A 22,296-nucleotide genomic window follows, 5' to 3' on the forward strand; every position below is an offset into this window, starting at 1 on the left:
GGCACTAAAGCAGGCAATATGACTTTAAGATGCCCTGAAATGAACAGTAACAGTTGGTTCCATCACCAGTTATCTATCACCGATACATCTCTTTTCACTGTCAGGTGTTCATTAAAAAAAAAAAAAAAAAAAAAAAGGTTAATTCAAGATATTCTCTTGCTGGAAAATGAGAAGAGATAAATAAGGTTTCCAAAGAGTGAGTTGGCATAGAAACAAAAGCTGTCTGTTTCAGTTGTTCTTTTTTGATGTTTCTCTGAGTGCACTTATTTACTGGTGCCTGTTGACCCTCTTCATACTCAAAGCACATTAAAATTATAGAATAATAGAATAAATTAATGAGCACATGAAAATAATAACAGAATGTCTTGGGTTGTAAGATCACGTAGTTTGAAAATCCTTGCTGGGGGCATGTTTCCATCCGCAAGATCAGGTTAACCAGGGCCCCATCCAACGTGGCCAAGGACTAGGCATTGCACAACTCTCTAGGCAACTTGTTCCAGTGCCTCACCATCTACTAAGTAAAAAAAAAATTCCTCTTAATATCTAATTGAAACCTCCCATCTTTCAGTTTAAAACCATTCTCCCTCATCATATCACTATCAGACCACGTAAAGTTGGTTTCCCTGATGTTTAAAAGGCCTTTTTAAGTACTGGAAGGTACTTAATGAGGTCTCCCCAAAGCCTTCTCTTCTCCATCTTCCACAGCCTTACTTTGTGTGAGAGGTACACCAGCATTCTGATCCCATTTGTGGCCATCCTATGGACCCGTTCCAACATCTCCACATCTCTCTTGTGCTGGGGAGCCACAGCCTGGATGTGGTCCTCCAGATGGAGCCTCACAAGGGCAGAGCAGAGAGGGACAATCACCTTCTTCACCCTGCTTACCACCCCTTTTATGATGCAGCCCAGGATACGGTTGGCCTTCTGTCCATAAGTGTACACTGCTGGCCCATGACAAGCTTTCAGAACTGTTAAGTCTTTCTCGGCAAGGCACATCTCAATGAGTTCTTCTCCCAGCCTGTAGACATATCTGGGATTCCTCCAATCCAAGTGGGACACCTTGCACAGCCTTGTTGAACTTCATTAGGCTCACAAGGGCCACTTCTCAAACCTGTCTAGATTCCTCCTTTGGATGTCATCCCTTCCATTTTATCAACTGCAACACTCAGCTTACTGTCATCAGCAAGCTTGCTGAGGGTGCACTCAATCCTACTGTTTTGATCGTTGATACATATGTTGAATAACACCAGTACCAAGACAGATCCTTAAGAGACCATGCCTCCACCTGTACACAGAGCCATTGACTACGACCGCTTGGTTATGACCACGAGACCAATTATTTATCCACTGAATAGTTTACCACCCTTCAAATCCCCATCTCTCCAACTTAGAGATAAGGATGGTGTGGGACTGTGTTAAAAGGCCTTGCTTAAGTCCAGGTAGATGATTTCAGTTCCTCTTTCTTTATTCACTGGTGCTGTCACTCCATTGTAGAAAACCACCAGATTGGTCAGACACTATCTGCCCTTGATGAAGCCATGCTGGCTGTCTCAAATCACCTCTTTGCTTTTCATGTGCCTTAACATAACCTCCAGGAGGATCTGTTCTGTGATTTTCTCAAGCACAGAGATGAGGCTCACCAGTCCGTAGTTTCCTGGGTATTCCTTTCTACTCTTCTTAAAAATGAGAAAAAAAGAAAATTTTCCAGGCACAGGGGAATTCATCTGGCAACCATTACTTTTCAAATATGATGGAATAGCTTTGTAACTATAGCAGCCAGTTCTCCCTCAAGAACTCCACAAACATTGGTCACAGACTGGTTTTAACTTCAGCTATCACACTGAGAAATGAATGGAGTTCAGAAAGAAACTTAAGGTTTGACAAAGTAAATGCATTCATAGTACAACCTGCATTTAGAGATGTAGGTCTAAAACAGACAGCAGGTGAGAAGATTCATACAGCTTAGCAGTTTTGTGTCTTTCAAAGCCACAGTCACTGGAAGCTACGATTTCTGTTCTGAAGCCAAAATCCCTATCAATACATACAAGTAGACAAAGTCATCTCCTAGGGAATATATGGCTATCATAAACATAAAAAGTACCCATTTTGAATTCAGTTACTTTCATCTCCTCAAGACCCATACAGATACAGGTTAACATCCAGTAGATGATTTAATCACAGTGTTTTATGACAGTTAATATATCCGAAGCATAGCTCCTTTTTCCAGCTCTGCATTCATATGCTAGGAATTGCTGCCTGGTCATCCGATGTTTTACAAGGCTTCATATCTGTGCCAAGCTCCTTCAGTGACAGAGCAAACTTCAGGTCTTTTCTGATGCAAGATCCAGAATTAAGTAATAGAGAAAACATACTTTGAATTCAGTTCTGTGTCAACCCGCAAGACTGTCTTCTTCCAGTACAAAAGAAGAGTTGTGCTAACTTCAGCAGATGTCACTTATGCGTTCAGGAAAGTCCTCAAAGCAAAAGACAGCATATGTGATCTTTATTTCACATTGGCATAAAACAAGAGAGATGCAGAATGTAAAAGCAATGAGAGAAGAAATTATAAATATATTAACATTACTTTCTTGCTTTTCATTCCTTGACCAACAATGTTAGTCCTATTTGTTTCAAGCTACAGCTAAGTCAGTAAGCATTAAAATATGCAGTCATGGGGATATGAAGCAGGATGTTTGGCTATCTCCAGCTGAATCCTCAAGAATCACTATGGTACTAACACCACTTAGCCTTCTTTGTGATAACTTCAGAAGATATTCCATAGATTGAAAAGAGTATTAAAATCCTTATAACATTAGCATCTTACTGAACCATATATATAATGTTTTTAAGAACCTGCAAGATTATCCTAAATAACACTGCTTAAATAGTAAGCTTTATGTGCAATCCCACTCAGCTCAGAGCTCAACTTTGGAGTTGTCTGGTCTGTAGCTTTCTTCTTTTGCTGAACACTTCAGGCCTCCACTTTCCCAGTCTGTTGATGTGAACTCTGAATTCACTGGTGGGAAAGGTGGCGACTTATTAAACAAAGCCATGGAGGAGCTGGGAGACAAATCCTATGTTAAATAGGTTTATTGGTATGGGAAGCTGAAAAACTAAATCATTTTCCATTGAAAATGTGTTCTGAGCAGAAGTAGAGAGTTTTGTAGAAACATGGTGATGGTGAAACTATTACCTATTACAAGAAAGGTATGAATAATATTAATTACCAACCACTTATCTTTAACAAAATACACATGTTTTTAGTTAGCATCTAGCTTTCACTTTGCTTCAGTTTTCCATTCAATCAAAAACCAAGCACATAAAAGTTGGTAACTTTAAAGTATGGTGTTTTCTAAAATATGTAATTCTAAGTGTTCTAATATCAGTAAGTATTTCAGTACTTACAAGCTTATTTATTTATAAATTCTGCTTTTGGAAATGCTTGTAATCACAAAGCTTTTTTCTGATGTGAATTTGATTCTGAAATCACTAAATAGACATTCCAGTTCATAGGCACAATCAGCCAGTTCCTGCCCCTTCTGAATCCCCAGGACAATTGTTTTGTACGTCATCTGATCTTTTCTCATTTCAGCAAACATGCCAGAGGTCCTAGGCTTTACATCTGTTCTCTTCAGATCCCATCATTATGAACCTTACGCTACTGGGTTCTCATATTTATTCTCCTATCTTATAGTTGTTCTTATTCTGTATTTTACTAAGATGATTTATCTACCTTTTTTTTGTGGGCTCCAGGATCAGACACAAGCACCTCATAGCACTTCCACCTCGGCACCACTCTAATTCTTTGCTACATTTCTCTCTGTTCAAACACTGTTTCTTATTTACTCCTGATCTCTGTTCTTATTTATGTCATGGTCTCATAATACAAATCACTCACAAAGGCAGACTTTGAGTTCAGAGGAAAGCAAGAGTGTGGAGAAAGCACAAATTTTTCAGCTCCAGCAGTTTCAATGTAATTGTTCTTAAGCTGGCAATTTCAATGCTAACTCTCTCTTCTTTCACACATGGCATCTCATGGTGATTCAGAGATCCTGCAGAGCTAGACAGCTGTCACAAACCCTTCAGTGAGATCTCAGTGACAGGGAGCATATTTTTAACAAACTGTAGTCTAACACATCTTGCAGCCAGCTGTTTGGTTTTTCTTAGAGTTGTCTAAAAGACTCCCCTACTCCATGTCTACCATCTTTGTCTGCTGAAACTGATATCAAACACAACCCACTATCCAGAGATGTCCCCATCCACTTTGCCCAGGAGGCAATGCTTACTAGCACAGTCTTGTGGAATCTGACATTACAGTTCCACTCTCGCTAGCTGCACCTTGAGCAATTCAATTAATTATACACATCCCTTCAACTTATGTTTCATTTCATCAGACAAGCTGTTGAGGCAGGGACTACTTCTCATTACAAGTATTCCTTGATGTTATTGCAATACAAATAAAGATGAACAATTCTGGCATTCACTACTTTGATTACAAGTCAAATATCTGAATGAGCATCTGATCCACATTTTCATGTCCCATCAATAGTAGAGTCAAATAGATAACTTCAAAAAAAAATCATCCAGAAGAGAGTATGTTCTGCTGCACAAACTAGAACTTTAGAGAAGTACAATATAATTTTATTTTTTTTTTTTTTTTAATGGAGACAGCAACGACCAGTTATATCCATTGGGATCATGCTAATAAATGAGCTTACACAATGAAGTCATGCAAGGATATCTGGGTTTAGAAAGTAAGAGTTTGGAACACAGGTTTCTCTGAAATTAATGATTCCTATTTATTTCCTCAAAAACTACGACAGACACAATTAGCATAATAGCACTATTTGATAGAGAAAATTCTCAGCTACAAAACATTCTTTTTCAACATAATTGCCACCACTAGCTAGTCATTATTGCCAGCCATGGACAAGAGCCTTCATGCTGCACTTGTAAAAGCCTGTACCAGCAGAGGTGCCCCATTGTTGCTGTCACTATTGTTGAAACACACCACCATCCCCTTCACGGAGCTCACATCTCCTGTTTAGTATCCATCAGCATTCAGCAAGTGTCAGTGAATGCTAATGGTATGATTTTTCCTGCATGGAGGAATCTAATTCCACATGTTTTTTTTCCCATGCATTTCCATGTCAGATGCCATTTACAGAATCACAAAATCACAGAATCACACAGAATCACAGAATCACCCGGGTTGGAAGGGACCCCAAGGATCATGTAGTTCCAACCCCCCTGCCTAGCAGGGCCACCAAACATACACATTCAGATCAGGTTGCCCAGGACCCCGTCCAACCTGGCCTTAAACACGTCCAAGGACGGGGCATCCACAACCTCCCTGGGCAGCCCGTTCCAGGGCCTAACCACTCTCCTAGTAAAGAACTTCCCCCTAACATCCAACCTAAATCTTCCCTCCTTCAACTTGGATCCATTTCCCCTAGTCCTGCTGTTGTCAGCCCTTTTGAAGAGTTTACTCCCCTCCTGGGTGTAGGTTCCCTTCAGGTATTGATAGGCTGCAATGAGGTCACCCCGCAGCCTTCTCTTCTCCAGGCTGAACAAGCCCAACTCCCTCAGCCTGTCCTCATAGGGGAGGTGCTCCAGCCCCCTGATCATCTTAGTCGCCCTCCTCTGGACCCTTTCCAAAATCTCAATGTCTTTCTTGTACTGAGGGCTCCACACCTGGACACAGTACTCCAGATGGGGCCTCACAAGAGCCGAGTAGAGAGGGACAATCACCTCCCTGTCCCTGCTGACCACCCCTCTCCTGATGGAGCCCAGGATCCCATTTGCCTTTCGAGCTGCCAGAGCGCACTGCTGGCTCATGTTCAGTCTCTCGTCCATCAGGACCCCCAGGTCCTTCTCTGCCGAGCTGCTCTCAAGGACCACTCCTCCCAGCCTGTACGGGTGCCTGGGGTTCTTCCGGCCCAAATGCAAAACCTTGCACTTTGCCGTGTTGAACCTCATTAGGTTCACCCGAGCCCAGCCCTCCAGCCTGTCAAGGTCCCTCTGAATGGCATCCCTTCCTTCCACCGTATAAACCGCACCACTCAGCTTGGTGTCGTCAGCAAACTTGCTGAGGGTGCACTCAATTCCCTCATCGATGTCATTAATAAAGATGTTAAAGAGTACCGGTCCCAAGACAGACCCTTGGGGGACACCACTTGTTACCGGCCTCCACCTGGACATAGAGCCATTGACCACCACCCTCTGTCTGCGGCCTTTCAACCAATTGCTTATCCATCGGGTCGTCCACCCATCAAATCCACTTCCCTCCAATTTGGAGATGAGGATGTGGTGGGGGACCATGTCAAAGGCCTTGCTCAGGTCCAGGTAAATTTAGTAAATTTAGTAAATTTAGTAAATTTAGTCAAATTGCGCCTCTGCTGCCATCTGTTGCACAGCAACAAAATGTAATAGAATACTGGCAGGAAGGATCAACATCTGCTGCCATACCCCCACCATCTGCCTTTGATGTTGTGCGCCAATATAACAAAATAGGAGGAGCAGTCCTCATATGTTTTGTAGGGTACAACAGAACATAGTACTGAAACTTACCAGAGAAAAAAAAGGCTGGAAAATTCTATAGGACACCATAATAATAGTTTATTTCCTCAGAAAAAGAAGTATGACTGCAGTCAGTAGATTAGTATCTCCAAGGGAGTGCAACTGAATGATTGCAGGGGAAAAACATTACTGTAAGAGGAAAAGGTGGGAAAGCAGTTATACAGCAATAACTGAGGTCTGATAAAGTTTGCAGACAAAACAGCAGGGATCATTAACATGCTTAAAGGAACTCTGCAGTGAAAGATGCAACTGCAGCATGACCAAATAGCCCTTAACTAGTTGGCAGGGTAAAATACTTCTGCAGCACCCCAGCAACCAATTGTTCAGGCAGCCCAAGAAATGGCACTCTAGTCATTAAATCAGCCTGGAGCCAGTGCCATTTGAAGTTGCATAAGAAGGTCCAGCATGAGTAGCAGAAAGTGGGAACAGTTGAATGAGCTTTTTGAAAAGTCTCTATCTGCTCATTCTATTAAAAATTTAGCCAATTAGTGAGACTAGCTACAGTCTTAGCTTTTGCTCTGAGACTTCTGCAGTCCTGGAGCAATGCTGATTATTACCTGTGAATACTCCAATCCACCCAGGACACTGTTGCTGTTGGTAGAATTCTCTGACTAAAACCAGTTAAAGTAGGTGTTACATGCTGTAGGTGAACAAAACGCTCTTAACAGGCAACAGTGCCAGGCAAGGAAAAAAGAACTGTATATTGTGCAAGGTAATATAATCATTACATCTACAGACTGCCTTGTGAGTCTCTGTCTTATCTTTTGTCTCTGTCTTATCACTGCATTAGACTAATTTATAAAGGAACATAAACTACTGGCCTTAGATCATATTCAATATATGGTTGGGCTCCAGCAGAATGCTTTTATGCTTTGCACAAAATTAAGCTTGGTTTGCTTGCTACATTGAAATTACCTGCAGCAGGCACTGTTCAAGAGGCACCTGACTTCCCGAGTGAAGCAAAACAATGTTTTTAATTATTGTAGTAAATGAGTTTCGGCTGAAACGAGGGGGATGCAATATCCAACTCAGTGATATAAATCAAAACATGGAGAGAAGAGAACTTCTATCAGTGTAACCCTAGAGAATGCAGTCAAACGGGATGTGATAAGACAGTGTGTGGCATTGCACACCATCCAATTGGTTTCATTCTTTATAAAGAAGACAAAACACAATCTTGATGCTCTGAAAGTAGATTGGGGGAGCCAATGTTATATCCAATGTGAGAACTGTCCCTCAGAGCTCCCATTTTCTCTGACTTTCTAAGTGGCATGTTTCAATCTTTCCAGAAAAAATGATTGTGACAGGGTGAAGATGGATAGCTACCCTTATCGTAGTAGCAGTAGTCATCACTAGTCCTCTCAACAAGCACCGAGCTAGTTAAAGAAGAATTGACCAGAAAGAAGTCCAGAATTGTGAACATTCCTAATCATGGAATTTTCAGTAGTATTAGCTAACGTTTAAATCAAAACTGTCTCCTGAAGTACACAGAACTGTGGTTTACTGATTAAAATGACATAGATCATATGCCTGAACCTTACAACAAACATGTTGACTCAAACAACTAGCCTTATCAACTCTTTGAGAATGAAAAAAATGGAGCTGTAAGATCTATGAAACATCACTTTGCAAAGGTGGAATGATAAACTGTTTAACTTCGCTTCCTCTCATAGGTCCTCATGGTTGATAAACATCAGAAGAGCAAGGAAGGAGTGCATGACAGAGACAATCGCTGGAAAAGTCCTGAATACACAAGTGGGTTGTGAGCCCATGGGTGGTCTTGGACCAGCCAGACAATGTAATGGAGAACATGAACATTTACCTTTGTTGATTCACCACCCATGGATCAAGAACCCATAATCAAGGCACTGCTGGATCCAGGAATGGTGAACTGTATCACTCTAAATCTCTCTCTCACTCTTCTTCTCTTTTCTCTCAATCTTCTTTTACTTGCTTTTCTGTACTAGCTGTTGCCTAAATTTGCCTTCAAATATTTACTTACTAACTGTTAGAAAATTGCCTAATTTTGCCTCAAAGTAGTTGATTAGTTGTACCTAGAAAGCTCAATAAATTGTTTTGTATTGTTCCTCTGGGTCACTGCTTGACTGAATTACTTCAGCAACTCACTGAGTGCCTTGTTTCAAAGTATTCCACTTACAGCCCAACCGAGTGCTGATGAGAGACATCATACTAAATCATACATGAGGGAGAAATAAATCATGTTTACCTTTTTCACCAAATACTGTTCTCCACTTAAATATTAAAAGATAAGGAACCCTTAACAGAAAGCTAAAAATTATTTACTGCCAAGCCCACCATTCTGAATATCTTACCATTACACTAAAAACAAAATACCTATTTTGTATTCTGAAAAATTTATAGCACAAAGACCTGCCTAAGTGAATCACTCAATTAAGAAAAATTGTCTGATGACAAAATCTTGCCAATAATGTCAAGACAAAGATAGGTGAACTTTAAAATACTTTGTGTTTGCAGTGTTTTAACTTCAGAGGGAATCACTTTTCTCAGGATTGATGCTTAACACTTTCTGGAAATTAGGTATCTTGCTAGTCTTTTCTATCAGAGGAGACAAATGTTTCCAAAACTCATCTAAAGCTGTGGAAGCGTTTAGCTCAAGAACTATAGCCAGTTTCCAACAAAAGCAATAGGAGAAATTGGGCTAAGTCTTATTATAGCACAATAGACACAAGCATAGTCATGCTTCCACATCTGCAGTGCTTTCAGGTGGCCTATGTTACAATCATAATCTGTGTGCATACCTGTCCATTCCAAAGCTAAAGAGGCCCTTTACTAATGTCTCAAGAAAGAAGCAAAATACAAATGGGAGATCTCAGTTCAGTCAACCAATAAAGCATGTGTCCCAGTTTCAGTAGGAGTTAGACAGGAGCTTAAAAATGTTTTGATGTTTTTGAAAAGCCAATGCCTAAATAAAGAGCAACCGTGAAACATCTGCACCATCTGTTAAAGTAGATTGAGAGGAGGGCAATGAAGATGATCAGAAGCTGGTGCACCTCTCCTGTGAAGAAAGGCTGAAAGAGCTTATTTAGTCTGGAGGAGTTCCCAAGGGGACCTCATTGAGGCATTTCAGCATCTAAAGGGAGTCTGCAGGAAACATGAAGAAAGACTCTTTGTCAGGGTGTGTAGTGAAAGGACACAAGGTAACTGGTTTGAATCAAAAAAGGTAGATTTAGACTAGATGCAAGAAATAAATTCTTGACTATGAGGGTGAAGACACTGGAAGGTTTCTCACCCACCACTGTTAAGGCTGTGAATGCTCCATCCCTGGAAGTGTTCAAGGCCAAGCTGGATGAGGCTTTGGGCACCCAAATCTAGTGGAAAGTGTCCCTGTCCATGGCACGGGGCTTGGAAATAGACAAAAATAGACAAATAGAAAGAACCTTAAAGTTCCTTCTAACCAAAGCCATTCTGTGATTCTACAATTTTATATTGTGAAGAATAAACAATGAACTCCTGGTCTGACTTTTCAATGCTTCTTGATGAAGTTGAGCCCTACTTACAGCTGCCAACCAAGGTGCATTCTCTCTATGGATTCAGATACAATCTCAGCTCAGCTTTTTAGTACATGCTCCATCTAATACATGAAGCAGAAGAGTTCAGAAGTTCCACAGAAAGCAAGTGAAAACTATGACAGCCTGTAAATACAAGTCAAACCCTCAAACTGGAATTGCTAGGCAAAAACATAGAAAAAATAAATGGTAAAACTGAAAGAAAAAAAAAAGAAAAAAAAGAAACAAACAAACAAACAAACAAACAAAAAACAGTTAACCTCATCCCTAGATATCACAGAAAAGCACAAACATTCTGATTTCTCTCTTTGCTCCTCCACCTCTTTCTCCCAGGAGGGTCAACATCTTTTATATCTTCTGCTGGATTAATCTACAGGAGGACAGGGGCAATTAGCCAAGCAAAACTAGATTCTTAGGGATACAAACAGACTTACTTAAGTCCAGGTTACAGACTTAAATCCACTTTTTAAAAGAAGTTCTTATAAAACCAGTTGGATACTTCTTTACTTTTCAGTTAGCTTACTTGTGGATAAAAGACATAATTTACATTGTTCCCCCTGCACAGTTATTTTGTTCTGTTTGTGTAGATCTTTCATAAATAAAGGAACAGAAAATAAATATTGTGTTTTGTTTTTAAAAAGATAAATTAAAGCATTAAGTATGCTTAAAGAAAGCCTTCTTATGCAAACTTCTCTTCCACACCTCTCTCTTTTTTTTTTTCCTTAAACTGACAAGATTTTTACAACAAGAGAAGCTCTAAATCCTGCTAGGCCAGTATTAGTAGTTGATGTCATGGACCTAGCCACAAAGAAGTATGACCAGGCAAGATGAACATCAGCAAATCCTCCCTCCCTTTCCATTTTCAGTATACACATGTTCAGTGCTCTCGTGACTTTTTTTCCTTCAGTTAAAGCACAGCAGTCATGGTTACAAGAGATTAGATTTTATCTGGACATCTGTCATTAATGGTTACTCCTGTTTGAAGGAAGGCATTGAGGACTATGCTAATTTATCTTGCCTTTGGCAATAGCAAAGCAGATGCTTCAAGGGTTTGTAACAAGCCACTGTCACTCATGTCTCAGTACAGCAGAAAAAAAAAACACCTTTAAGCAATCATATTCTAACAAAGGTAGAACATGGTAATCATAAACCTACAATGGAACAGAAAAACAGAGCCAGTGACTCAGTCAGTAGCACTGGGAAGTGGAAAACCTGCCCCTCCCTAGCAGGAAAATGTGTAATTCATACAGTGTTAAAAACAAAGGAGAGTGACTGCATCATCTCCAGAAAAAGTAGGACCCAAGGGGCAGAGGGGAAAAAAAAAAACAATCAAAACCTACTACACCAACAAAAAAACAATGACTTCTTTGATCATCTAAGTCTCATATCTTGTAATGAGCTCCATCCAGGCAAATTACCAACTTTTTACCAGGCTCTTTCCTAGATCATGGCTCTACGAAGTCAGGTGTAGGGCATTTAGCATGTTGATTGATATAACGGAGAAGCTGGGGCAGAAAAAGTGTGTACCATAACCACTAAGTAGCATGGCTTTGTGAACATGTGTTCAATCTTAATAAACCTGATTGCTTTTTAAATGAGGATAGAACTATCATGAAATTAGAGAATAAAAAGAATAGAAATGCACGATGTTTTAAGTTTAGATTTAGAAAAGCATTTGCTACTCACTAAGGAAATCATGGCTGAAAAATTAATTCAAGTTAGGTAGCTGAATAGTACTGCTCATATTACTAGAAAATGAATGTTTCAAAAGTGTCATGATCAAACACAGGAGACATCTACTGTGTTGCTGCAGGGATCTTAGGTGGTCCAGTTTTCATTGACGTCATAATTAATGATCTAAGACTGAACAAACAAAATATTAATTAAACTTGCAGATGATACAGAATTAAGTTTATGAACAACAGTGGGTAAAGACAGCTCAAACAAGAGAATTGGTTGAGGGGAAAAGGAGAAGGTTGGGACACAAATTAGACTATCTGGAAAAAGTAATGCCAAGAAATTGAAGCAACTTCAAGAAAAGAAAAAATGAAAAATAAAGCAAACAACAACAACAAAAAACTACAGAGATAAATCAAGTAAAGAAAAGGACCTGCAGAAGCAAGAGCTAAATACATGAATGAGTGAGAAAGCTGAACAAATGAGATTTTTATATAAAGCACATTCTTCTACAAAATGACCAATATAACTTTTGTCTGCCTGCGCTCAGTTGTCACTTCAGGCAACAGAGGAAGATAAATCACCTCCAACACATGGAATATCACATATCATTCTGCAAAAGGAATAGAGACTAATTGAATAAAATGACTAGTACAAAGAATAATCATTAGACCTAGAATAATATATGTTGCAAAATACAAAAAATTTAGTCTCAATGGTAATCTGTAATAACTTAGAAGTAGCAAGTGCAAAAAGAGAGGGAAAAACAATAATTTCACAGAAACATGCCAAGGCAAAAGCCATTGCATTAGGCTAACAAAAACTAGCTCAAATTTCAGGAAATCCCTACTGATTTTAAAATACATTGGGCTAAGGAAAAGCTGTCCAACTAAACTACTAGAAGAATCATTGCACGAAATTTGGGGGGGGGGGGGGGGGAGGGGGAAAGAAAAAAAAAAAAAAGAACAAACTTGAGTGAGGATCTTTTATATATATATATATATAAGATATAAATATATATACATATATATATATATATGTATATATATTTAATTAAGTAACATGGCATTTTTGTTTTCTTAAGATACAGCCAGATGAGACAGGTATCCCTAGACTATCCCAGTAACAAATTATAAATATGGTCCAACAGCTCAAGGTGCAACAAAACTACAATGTTGTTTGAAAACCATTCCCATTCTTCTCTTACACCCAACCCACTAGTCACTGTATCCACTTCTCCAGACACAGCCCCACTTATGTGAACGTACATATGATTAATTTGTCTAGGGAACAGGTATGGCTGAAAACTAGCTTGCTGAAACAGTGTTTCTTCTGATTTGGGACATACCACCCCGCACAAAGGAAAAACTTAAGACAAGTACAGAAATGGACTGTCTGTGCAGGCCAGCTCTGTCTTCAGCAGTACCAGCCTGCAGTATTTGTGGATCTACTCCAGTAATTCTATTGTGATAAAAGCAATACTTAAAAGAATCAGTCCAAATAAAGCATGGAATATTAAGAAAGATAAGTTGTGTCATTCCAGAGATAATCTCAAGCATCAACTTGAGAAACTGTACTTCTCAATGACCTTCATAACATATTTGAGTTCTGTGAAACAAATATCTGAGTAAAAGACCCAAAAGCAACCATTATTTTATCTTAAACCACATTCAAGATTCTGCACCTTGGAATCTTTCTCGTCAAGAGTCTGTCATTACTATTCTTATGCCATTTTCCCCCAGAAGTTCCATGGTATAGGAACATTAAAACACCACAGTAATAATCTGAAGTAATTTAAAACTATCACCAAAGTTTAAAAAAAAAAAAAAAAAATGTAACAGGAAACAAGAGAGAAAAGAAATTTGTAACATCCACTATCAACAGTAAATTCTCATGCTCACTAATACATCCCACGGTCACTCAAGGGGCAAGAACAATGAGCTGATACTCCAGCTTAGAGATAATAGACTTGCCAAATACTCGAATTTGAATAGTCCAGACCAGGATTTAGAAAAACTCTGCAAGGTAACTGTACAGACTGGCTGGCTGCCTTTTGGTCTGTGAACTAAGAGTCCTATATTTGCCAGGGACCCTTGGCATCCAGCAGCCTTAATAAAGAAGATCCTCTGTATTCATTACAAGACAGCCCAACTTCTCCATAGTGAGAAAAATCTATCAAGTCCAAAAGTTTTCACTTGTATCAGCAATAGTATAGCAGATTTATCATGGCCCTAGCCCAGTTAAAAAAACACCTCTTTTCACTTCACCCCCTTCTTCTCATCTCATTCCTTCCCCATCATACTGCCCACCTCCTGGAGAAGGAAACATAGAATGTCTTCCACCTTCACAGACAGATGGGCAAACAAGTGAATAGTCCACTGTTTGGAAACAGATAGTGGGATATAGTCTAAGAGAAACAGGTCTGCTCCAAGTAATAGGAAACAAGAAAAAAAAATCTTTCCTGCCATCCATCCCCCATGCATTCAAAAAGTTATTTTGTGTTGATTCTTTGTAGCAGACCTACAGAGCTCTGCTCTTAAGGTTAGAAAGTAACAGGAGTATAACTTCAGGTTGAATTAAAAGCAAAACAAAAATTGGTTCACTTAGTCCACAAAATACCTACTTGAGCTGCACTGTTGCACTCTTTCCCTCATTCTAAACAAAATAAAGTAAAATTCTGCACAAGATAAAAGATTACTTGGGAGAATAGGGTTGGTTTTCACTGTTTTTTCCTTGTGTGTGTGTGCGTGTGTGTGTGGAGGGGAAGGGGGGGGGGAAAGAGGGTTGTTTGTTTTAAAATCCTTTCCAGGAGCATGCCACCAAAATTGAAGTGTTATAACTTCTGATTAAAAAACACTAGGAAAACACTATTTCCTCATCTTTTCATAAACGCATTATAACAACCCACATGTAATACCATGGATGTTTTTTGCTTATTATTGCTAATTTTGTTTTACTCCAAAGCACTTTCCGTAGTTTACAATAGAATTTATATCCTTACTACAAAAAGTTCTGTTCCTCCCTTTAACTGTCCCCCCAGATCAACTCTATAAAACAGGCAGAAACCTATTTTTTCCACGAGAAGTGTTAGCAGTTCTCTGCTGATGCACCAGCAGCAAAGTTCCCAAAGTCCTGCGCAGGCACGGGAAGGGGAAAGGAACCAATTGCCTCCATTGAGAATTTTCTGATCACTTCCTTCGTACGTTCACATCTGCTCTGTTGCACGTGACCAACTTCGAACTCTTTCTTTTACTCTTTTTTTTCCAGCAGGCACTCACTCCCCACTACCCCGCGGGAAAGAGATCGGGAAATAGCATGTCCTGACCTGAGAAAGGGAAGAGCAGCTGCTGTTACGCTGAGGCAGTGAGGACCAACTTCAAATCCTCCTTCTGCTCCAGGACTTCATGCCAAAACAGCAGATAAAACTGATTACTACATGCCTCTCTCCCTTGCTCGATCCCCACCCCTGGGTCCCCAGGGCTTTAGACAGGGAAGCGGATCAGCTTCTCACTCAGCATTGTTACCAGCGAGCCAGAGAGAAAGAAAGAAAGAACGAAAGAAAGAAAGAAAGAAAGTTAGTTAGTTGCCGTGGTGGCTCCCCTCGGGGCGGCTCCAGAGCGTATTCTCGGGACTCTCCTTTCCCGAAGTCCCCAGGAAGGCAGGAAGTGGAGACGGGCTGAACAATGCCGGGCCTGGCCGGCCGGGCCGCAGTTAAGCAGGAGCACACAAAGCGGCGCCGGCCGAGTGCCACCGACCTACCTGAAGAGCGCGGAGCGGCGAGCAGGACGGCGAGACTGCGCGGCGGCGGGGGGAGGCAGCGTTCGGGCCGGAGTTTGATCGGAAAAGCGAGGGTTTTTATTTTCCCTGGAGTTTGAAAGGAGTGAGTGAGGAACGCGTGGAATGAGAGTTGGTATGAAATGAACGCGACTGAGGGAGGGCACTCCCGTCTAATGTAGAGGATGGAAGAGGGTTAGGGAGGGGACTGGCCGGGGGCAGAAGGGGGAGGCGAGAGAAAGGCCGAGGCGGGGTTGTGAGCAAAATCCAGAGGGGATCGGCCCTCTCCGGCTGGGGGACGTGCGCGCTCAGGGAGGGGAGGGGGGATCGTGGGGCAGCGGCCGGAAGAAAAGCCCGCAGGGGCGGGCTGTCCCACAATCGGGAGCGGAGGAAGGAAACTCCAGGCGGCCGCGAGGGAAAAGCCGGGAGCAGAGCCGAGCGGGCTCGGCTGTCGGGAGCGGAGGGGACACGGCCACCTCCAGAAAGCAGTGCGGCGGAGAGGGTCGGCAAAAGAAGTTGCGGTCGCTGTTCAGGACGGCTCGGCTCCAAACGGCGGACAAGCCGCGGAAACGCCGCCGCTTGCCTGTTGTTTTCCCGGGCGTGGGGGTACGCGGACGAGAAACCAGCGCCCGCGCCGGAAGCCCCGGGGCTACAGAGCGTTCAGTCGCAGCCCGGGCGGTCATCTAGCAGCTGCCAGCCCCCGTGCAGTCCCCTTCGGCTGCCGGGTCAAGCGCTCTTGAGAGCCACGCTTCGGCCCTTCAGCGCGGTGATCGCAGGCCAGCACAGCCCCACGTCTAGCCCCTTGCAGCCAGGCCTGACTCGGAGCTACTTCAGGAATGCGGCTTTCACCCCGCGTAGCTAAACGGCTGCAACACAAGCCAGCCCCAGCACCACAGAATTGCGTGTTTAGAGACAGTTTAACTGTTTCGAGAGCATCCGAGATAGGAAACTACTCGCGTAACACCAATGGGATGTCCTCTCTGGCTTTTCTCAAAACACTCTTCTAGGTAGTTGACTTTACAATGACTCCCACTGTTCCATGGGGGTTCTGTGCATCCCTTCTCCCTTTCTGCCTTCTCTTCCCAGTCTTCCCTCATCTGCAGAGCACTTTCCATGACCAACCCATCGCTGCACTGAAAATATACATTCACACCTAACTGGCACAACAGGCAAAGTAGGCAGTCCCAGCTCCGTAGCAGTCATTTGTCCTGTCATGCCTGCCAGACTTGCCTTGGGGCAGGTTTGAATTAGATCTGACAGCTGGTCTAGTTCACTACACAGTTTCTCTTTTCCTATCTCATCAATCAACTTCATCTCTTAAGCTAGCCTCCTAACACATCTATTTCTGAATCTTCAACCCTCCTTACTAGCCCACCGTGCTCACAGCGATCCAGAGGAGAGCCACTGAGTTGGTTTCCTGAATACCTATTTTATCATCTCTCCATTCTTTGCCAACACTGCTCATCTCTTCTTCGCAGCAGCAGATACACAGCACATCGTCACCATTAAGTCCCAAAGGTCCTTCTTGGTCTTTTACAAACGTTCCTTTCTCAATGGTCATTTCTGATCAGTGGATCAGTCTTCCACCATGCTGATCTTCTTTCTCCTGATTTTACATTTGGACACGGATCATTGTTAACACTTGAGAAAGCAGGATCATAGTCAAAAACAAGCCGAGGGAATTTACCTAATTCTCCTTCAAGCAGTATTACAGTGGCAGCACTTTTTCTCTGCCTGGTTGTTTCTATCTCATTTTTAATTATTTGAATTAACTTAAAACAAAACAAAACAATTTACTTCATTTATTTGCGCAGAAATATCCCTCCCAACTTCAAACTCCGTTATGCATCTCGTGAGACCTAAAGAAAATTTTCTTTGGACTATTGAGATAAAGCGCTATCATACTAATTGGTTTGCCCAGCTCCTTCCTAATGTGCTCCTACTTGTCTGCCTCTGTTGTTTCTTGTGTCCTAAGTTTTATTTAGAACATTTTAAGGAAGAATTCATCATTGTGTGCCAGATGAGCCCCACATCTTATTCAGTGGGGCTGCTCTCCAGCATCTCATTCTCCAGTCGGTGTGGAAAAAGGCATACACCAGCCCAAGGAAAAAACTGAATGATGCAATGGACTGTTAAAGACTGTTCTAAGAGCAGTGGATGCAGGGACACTTTAAGAGCACTGAGATATACATGTAGTAAATCAATTGAATCAAGTGAATTTAGTGAATCAAGACAATGCGCAGAGGCGAAGGCCATTTAAATGGCCTTCCAATGTTGCTGCCTGGCGTGTCATGTAGCTGCTCCTATATCTGAGTTGGGCCACTGAAGAACATCAAAATATAAAGCAGGTGGATCAGGCTATTAAAATTGAAGTGGTTCAGGAAGATCTCCACTGGCAACATAAGGGTGAATTTTTTATAGCTTGATCGGTCCACCATACGTCAGGCCACCTAGCAAAAGATGCAACATACAATGGGCTCAAACATGCAAATGTTCGAGTGGAAGACTTGACCACGGACACTACTACACAGGTTATCCACAAATGCACAATGTGCTTCAATCAAGGAAGCCAAGTGGATAAAGCCTCTCTGGTATGTAGAACAATGGTTGAAATATAAATATGGGGTGAGCTGATGGATATCACACTTCCAACAAATCTGATACAGTAAGCACCACATGCTTACAGTGGTGGAGGTAACCACCAGGTGGCTAGAAGCAAATCCTACACCCCATGCCACTATCCAAAACACTATCCTGGGCCTTGAGAAGCAAGACTTACAGCTAAAGGCACCCAAGAAAGAACTGACTTAGACAACTGGACTCATTTATGAAAAAAGATTCATGATACCTGGGCCAAAGAGCACGGCACTGAGTGGGTAAATCACATCTCCCGTGTCATGGCTTTATGATTTTTTGTTATCAGTATTCCGCAGTACAACATCATGTAGTGCACTAGGATTTAAGAGTTAACGCTCCAGTTCGAGGTACCTGTCCCAGAAGAGGAGAACTTCTCTTTACACTGAGGCAGTGTAAAGAGAACTTCTCTCCCAGAAGAGAGCAACTTCTCTTTACCCTGAGGGCTATTGCTGTTCTGTTACCGTTTCTGCTCAGAGGGAAAGACAAAAGCTGTCTGTAAGTCACTTGACCTCCCCTTTTGATCTTCTGGCTCATTTCTGCTCCCAGCCGTATTATATCATCTTGCTTAGAGTAAGGCCTTTGGCTTTTCGGACTCTCTCTCAATTTATTTGGTTTGTTAACTTCAATTGTATTATATTGTATTATAGTGTGCTATCTTGCATTCTGATATCTTCTTTAGTAAATGAGCGTCTTTCTCCTCAGGTTGTTGCTGCTGCCTTTTTTTTTAGGCCCATCTCTCTACCCTTTTCCCTTTTCCCTTCCCTGTGGCATGGGTCCCCCTGCCTCACTACTCATGGAACTGGGCCAAACCAGCCCGTAAACCGTTGACATCCTATCACACCAGCCCATGGAAAAAACTGAATGATACAATGGACTGTGAAAGACTACTCTGGGAGCAATGGGTACTGGGACACTTTGAGAGCGTTAAGGTACACATTTAGCAAAGGCCACTTTGTTAGTTAACACTAGAGGATCTGCCAATTGAGCTGGCACTGCCTAATGAGAACCCCTATGTGCTGTAGAAACAGATAAAGTTCCCCCAGTGCACATGATAAAGAGCATGCTGGGGAAAATAATCCGAGTTATTCCTGTTTTGGGCAAGCCTATCCGTGGGACTACTTTGCTCAAGGACTGGGGTGGATGCTGTGGGTAACATGGTAGCATGGGGAATTCTGATGTGTACCTCGGGGGGATTTGATTCTGGGGGGAGAACACACAGTGGTAGTGCCTCCTATTTATTTCCATGGAAACCACAACAGATATGGAGAGCGCAACGTGTGACAGAGCTACAGAACAGTATTTTTCAACATAGTCACCACCATTAGCTATGCATCTTTGCCAGCCACAAACAAGAGTGCTGCACTTGTAAAAATCTGCACCAGCAGAGGTGATCCAGTGTTGCCGTCACCGCTGAAATGCACCGCCCCCCCCTTCACTGCACTAACATCCACTATCTGTTATTTATAAATGCTCAGGAAGCGTCAATGAATGTCATCGGATGCAATTTCTTCTGCACGGAGAAATTCAATTCCACGTCTTTGCTTCACACGCGCTTGCATGTCTGATGCCATTTTGCCAGACTGCCCCTAAGCTGTCATCTGTCACACAGCAACAAAATGAAACGGAATATTAGCGGGAAGGTTCAGCCTCTACTGCCATGCCACCAACATCTGCCTTAGACATTATGGGCAGATAAAATAGGGGGCACTACTTTTGAAGACGCCTTCATGTGTTAATTGCTATATAATACCGTATGTCATCACCAGTGTGGTTGCTGTCTCAATATTACTCCAGTAAGTTACACAGATTAACAAAGGATGAACCTTGATGGAACCGAGCAAGGGTGGTGGTGATTAACCAGGGTACTTTGGCAAGTGCGGGACCGGAAAGCATGATGTAAACGGTATGGAATAAGCGTGGATATTGTCCTGGTTTCGGCTGTGATAGTCACCTGCCATTACTCAGGTGACTGGCTGGGCATCAGTCAGCAGGTGGTGAGCAACTGCACTGCACATCATTTCCTAGACACACACACACAGGCTGCTCCAAAAGTAATGCCTCCTATCTTGTTACATTGGCCCACAGCATCAGTCTGTAGTTCTCCAGTCCCTCAGAAGTGGATTTGGTCCGTGTTTTGTACCAGATCATTGCGTAAGACAAACCAGAGATCACACATGCAGTAGGCAAATCCTAAATTCCAAAACAGAGGATTCAACTTCACGCAGTTTCCCTCAGCATCTCTAGCGGAGCTTCTTGTGATACAGCTGTGGGTGAAAAGCCTGAAGTACATGCTTGGCCTCTCTATTCCTTTTAATTTCTTACAGCTTTAACCACTCCGTAGAAATCCATCTTATTGCAACTGTGACTCCACCAAGCCCTCTACGTACATATTAATAGGACTATGGAACCCAAAGAGTTACAGCTCCTCTCCATTCCAGCCTGGGAATGGAAGGAGAGCTGAGAAGGAAAAATGAACCAAGATTTCATGCTGCAATCCACTTAACCATTTTTTTTCTGTTTAGCTTGAGTGGTCACTCAGTCACATATAGATGATTCTTCAGATTTCCGCCTTGGCAACTTTCAAGGCCAATGTGTCTTTGGATTAAAAGAAAATGGTAGTTTGGGCTCTCATCTAGAGGAATACAGGGCAGGTGGAACATATGGACAACGCTAAGCTAAATCATTTGCCAACTCAAATATTCCCCTAACAACGGTACAAGAAGTAAGTTACCATTGTAATAAAGAGCTAGTAATTTAAGGCATGTACACGGCTTAAAGCCATTAAACCTACACAGAAGATGCTAATAAGATGAGAACAAAGTAAAAGTAAGTAAGGACAGAGAAGGAGGAAGTGCTCAGAGCCTTTCCTACTGGACATAATTGAGGAGTGTACCCATTTCCTCTCATACCTCGATTAGCCAGGGCTGTTCAGGGCCTATCTAGGTGCTAACCCCTCTCCAGGGACTCCACTCTAGCACCAGATTAGAGAGGTTCTATCTTGACGCACAGAAATAGTCCATTGCAGCTCAAACAGGCAGCTCATAGCAGCCAACCGGCCCGTTTCCCAGCTTAGCAGGAGTCAGTACTCCCACGAATGAAGGAATTGTCTAAAAAGACTGTCTGCTTTTCATTACGTTAATAGATCTCAGGAGTGCTTTCTGTAAAATCCAAATAAGCCAAAATCAGTCTTCCGGACAGTTTACTTCAGTTCAGGTATAAGCTGAGACCAACTAATGTCTGTTCCTAAGTTTTCATCCTCAAGACCAGGAAAGCTGATATCTAAAAGGATTTTGCTCAAACTGTCATTCATGGTGTCCAAAATCAGGCCCTCCATGAGCGATCGGTTTTCAGTAAAACTAGAGGCTGGTAGTTCAAGGGGCAACTGCTTACTAGATTTGTGAATAAAAGATGGAGAGCTCGTGATCCAGGTCTATAAATATCTAAGGTGTGATGAGGGGCAGAATGGGGAGGCTGGACTCTTCAGTGGTGAGTGGAGACAGGACAAGGGGAAATGGCTGGAAACTGCAGCATAGGAAGTTCCGCACAAACATGCGCAAGAACTTCTTTACAGTGAGGTGATGGAGCACTGGAACAGGCTGCCCAGGGAGGTGGTGGAGTCTCCTTCTCTGGAGATGTTCAAGACCTGCCTGGATGCCTACCTGTGCGACCTGGTGTAGGGAACCTGCTTTGGCAGGGGGGTTGGACTCGATGATCTCTGGAGGTCCCTTCCAACCCCTACAATTCTGTGATTCTGTGATTCCACTTAATCATATATGGCAACTGACTCAAGGATAACTGAGGTATTTTTTCGCTTATTTGTGGCTGCGTTTTTTTAATTTATTTTTTATTTTTGTTGTTGTTGTTGTTGTTGCTGACATTGAAGCAAATAACTTCGCTTAGGTCAGAGAGCAGAGGGAGCTGGATACCTTGATAAGACCAATTCCCCTCTCCTCTACATTTCTTTTCCAAATGATTTTGATATCTAACTTTTAAAACAAAGTCACATTTCACAGTGAAGTACTATTACTTTCCCCTTAATGAAGGGCTCTATTCAATGAAGTACAAAAGGTGAATCCTCTGT

General features: G+C 42.2%; 1 protein-coding gene across 1 annotated transcript in view; it reads right to left on the reverse strand.

Moving 5' to 3' along the window:
- TEAD4 (TEA domain transcription factor 4) overlaps window positions 1–15,899 on the reverse strand; it is a 70,402-nt gene extending 54,503 nt beyond the window's left edge. The window contains exon 1 of the mRNA XM_048955039.1: window positions 15,564–15,899. The gene's annotated coding sequence lies outside the window, so the exon portion shown is untranslated. The remainder of the gene's footprint in view (window positions 1–15,563) is intronic.
- Window positions 15,900–22,296: the final 6,397 nt, after the last annotated feature.

Source organism: Lagopus muta, chromosome 1 (assembly GCF_023343835.1).
Source record: "Lagopus muta isolate bLagMut1 chromosome 1, bLagMut1 primary, whole genome shotgun sequence".
Classification (NCBI taxonomy): domain Eukaryota; kingdom Metazoa; phylum Chordata; class Aves; order Galliformes; family Phasianidae; genus Lagopus; species Lagopus muta.